We start from the raw sequence: 3,522 nt of genomic DNA on the forward strand, positions 1-3,522 counted from the left end.
AACACAGACCTTGACAGACACAACCACAGGGACAGGGACCAAAACAAAACCAGGGATAGGACCAGGGAGCAGGGGGAACACAGGCAACGGAACATAAGAGGCACAGGGTGGAGCAGGGGGCACACGAAGTCCATGCCCAACAGAGGGCAGCACAGTCTCAGAGGGAACAGGCGGGGTCCGCTGGTGGGCAGCAGGAACAGGCGGGGTCCGCTGGCGGGCAGCGGGAACAGGCGGGGTCCGCTCCAAGAACACAAAACCACGGGAATCAGGTACACAAACCAAACGCATGAAACATACAATGAATCAAAATACTCGACAAGGGACAAGGGAGACTCAGGGGCTTTTATACACAGAACTAAACTAGGGACAGGTGATGACAATGACACAGGGGCGTGGTAACAAACGAGGAATCATCAAAACCAACGAGCAGGGCGGGACAAACAGGCAGGGAACACGGACATGAGGGAACCCAGAGTGACAGCTACGAGAGGGGGCGTTGCCCTACGTGACAAAGAGAGTAAAAATGTGTCTTTAAATGTTTTTTAAAGACCTGAATTGACTCGGAGAGTCTGATCTCATTAGGGAGATCAGATGTGCTGATGTCCAAAAGAATTAAGAGTGATACCTCACCTAAGTCAGCGTGCATTAAAAGGTCATTTAAGACTCTCAAGAGAGCAGTCTCAGTACTATGTTTTGGGCAAAACCCAGATTGAAACTTTTCCAGAATGGCATTATCCTTAAAAAACTGGATAAGTTGAATTGATGCTGTCTTTTCCAAAATCTTGGAAATAAAAGGTAATTTAGAGATTGGTCTAAAATTATTACAATTTGACGAATTTGACACACATGCATCGCTCTTTCCCAGTACATAATTTATGCTACTGCATGTGACAGGGTCAGTGTGTGTGTGTGTATTTCTATGTGTGTGCTTCACAAGACTGGAACATTTAGACACTTTGGCAAAAGGTCAAGAAGGTTTGAAGAGTAGCTGCCCAGTCGGTGACATCACAGATGGGTTGATAATGTCCTTGGACGTCTGTCAACAGGTAACTTTTGTTTTCTTCCAAAGCAGGAGTTCTGCAGTGGTCCAATGGACCAATGAGAAAAGAATACCCCTGTGACGACACATTACCAGTCTTCCCATTCACCTTCAGGGCGTTGATCAAGGTGACAAAACGCTGATTCTGTTTCACTGCTGTGCTCACCACTGTTCCCAGCAGCACTTAAAACACACACACACACACACACACACACACACACACACACACACACACACACACACACACACACACACACACACACACACACACACACACACACAGTAAAATAAGTAAAATATGCATGAATACTGTATATGAACAGATAGATGCAAAAGTAAAGGAAGACAGGAACAGAACGTAAGGGGGGTAAAAAGATTGTGACTTGTGACATTGTCCATTGCTTAATCTGAATAATCATTGCAATCACTTTCATTCTGAATCACTATTTGTTCCTACGTCATGCCTCCTTATTCATAACTATAATTAGAATGCTTATTTTGTTTGTGTTGTGTTGCCTAATACACAGAGGGGAATGGGATTCCCTTTTGAATCTTGATTCCTGTCCAGGATTCTTCACACTCTTCAGGACTTTTCCTTCTCACACTCTCTGCATTTATCTGTCTGTATTGTGTTGTACTGTCTGTCCGCACTTGTGCTGCACTTATGTTCTGTCTGCACTGTGTTTTATGTTGCACCATGGTCCTGGAGGAACTTTGTTTCGTTTCACTGTGTACTCCGTATGTAGTTGAAAGGACAATAACACCTCTTGACTTGAAAATCGGGGAGGAGCAGTGGGTTGAGTGGAAAACTAAATCTGTGAGTCATCAACTTTGAAGTGTGAGCACATGTGTTGCTGATGAATGAATATACATGAATACAGAGGGAACATAACGACCTCGATGAGACTGACAATATGGGACATGAACATGCCTATAGAAACGAAATACTGCTGGTCATTAATGTGAGATCAGAAATGAATGATTCAAAATCAGCACTGAGATATCAAAGGAAGTGTTAAGAACTGTAAAGAACTGTTAAAAATTGTTTAGAAGTGTTAAGAACCTTCCGATAAAAATAAAGGCAGTACCTGATTGACTGCACAGGGCAGACACATTGTGATCCATTAGAGGTCGGAGACTGAACTCTGCACAAATATTGGAAGGAGAAGATTTCACTGTTATAGTACTTTAATAATTACCAATAATTATTCTGTACTATTAATAAGCACAGGAATGTAGCTATAGTCTTACAATATATCTATAAGATGCAAATTATGTATTCCTTTAGTGCAGGGATCACCAACCTTTTTGAAACTGGGAGCTACTACTTGGATACCAATTATTGCGGAGGGCTACCAGGAGGGCTACATCAGGGCGGCGATTGTTGAACGGGGGGGGGGGGGGCTATTATTTACATAGCCCGCTAGCTATGACAACCACGGACAATCTCTAATAGTAGCAAAAAAAACGATGCAGCTCATTGGTGCGTGGCACTATAGTGAGCTATTTTTAGAACAGGCCCGCCGGCGACTCATGACGTCCTTGCGGGCGACCTGGTAGTTTAGTGTGACCCCTGCTTTAGTGTAAATGATTTCTTTCTAATTTGTTCTGACAATTTCATCCTTATATTTATTGATTTTGCTCTCATACAGTGCCCTTGGGCTAGGACTGTGTTTGTGTATATTTTATGTACAGTATATTTAATCAGGAAAAAAAAATGTTAAAGTTTCTTTGTACCTCCTCCCAGTTCCTGTGAGTTAACTGTCAGTGCAGTGAGTTGCCCAGCACAGCATCTCCACAGAGACACGTTGTAGTACCAGTGTCCACAGCAGGAGTGGCGCTCGTGGGCCTCGTACACCAGTGTTTGCTCTGCGGAGTGGCAACACTGCTGGTTCTTTTTCAGCAGGAGAGAACCACAGCACTCAGCCTCTGATTGGTCCTCCAACCCTGTGAGTACGTGGAGGTGACCGGAGCAGCACTTGTAGCCATGTGTGTTTGGACTGTAGGCATCAGGGCCACAGCAGACCACGCCCCCTGCCATCCTGCTGTGTCTGTGGATGAAAGCCATTCAGCCATTCAAAGACCTCCAAGAAGCACTGAACATTCATCACACACCACAGGCTTAGTGAGATTCCAAGGATCAGCAGGCGAGCCCAGAGCACCACAACCTGCAGGATCTTGTCCTGCCAAAACTGCAGAAGGTGCAGTCTGCTCTTCAGTTCTGTGCTCAACACTGACACTGACATTCTAACAACACTGAGATACTGACAGATAACACAACCTGTCCTACGTGTACATATATAACGGTTTGTGCCGCACCTGTGTCCACTGCAGCAGATCTCCTTATGAGGATCGAAGGGCTCCTGTCCACAGCAGTGCTCACCCGCGGGCAGGTGTATGTGTCGCTGACACACGGTGTAATTTTGTGGCGAGTACGTAGATATCCCATCACACACTGAGCCTGCAGGCTGGTGATAATGCAG

This window comes from Brachyhypopomus gauderio, chromosome 16, assembly GCF_052324685.1.
Source record: "Brachyhypopomus gauderio isolate BG-103 chromosome 16, BGAUD_0.2, whole genome shotgun sequence".
In the NCBI taxonomy this organism is placed as follows: domain Eukaryota; kingdom Metazoa; phylum Chordata; class Actinopteri; order Gymnotiformes; family Hypopomidae; genus Brachyhypopomus; species Brachyhypopomus gauderio.